This window comes from Sinocyclocheilus anshuiensis, unplaced genomic scaffold (assembly GCF_001515605.1).
Source record: "Sinocyclocheilus anshuiensis isolate Anshui unplaced genomic scaffold, SAMN03320099.WGS_v1.1 scaffold4015, whole genome shotgun sequence".
Classification (NCBI taxonomy): domain Eukaryota; kingdom Metazoa; phylum Chordata; class Actinopteri; order Cypriniformes; family Cyprinidae; genus Sinocyclocheilus; species Sinocyclocheilus anshuiensis.
The window spans coordinates 1-200 of NW_015557048.1; positions in this window are offsets into that span (position 1 = coordinate 1).

Consider the following 200-nt stretch of genomic DNA (forward strand, 5'->3'; position numbering starts at 1 on the left):
CCTAATATGTACGCGTAATTGCATCGCTTTGACCGTAGATCCCACGTTCTCACACGCCACGATTGGTCCATTATGTACAATGCCTGCATGTTATTGGTCAAACTACTTTTCGATCATTACCTTCAGCAAGCATGAAAACAAAGCCAAAACAAATCCTGGCAAGGACGCGTCCGGGAAAAATGGCACGTATGGGCTGCCTG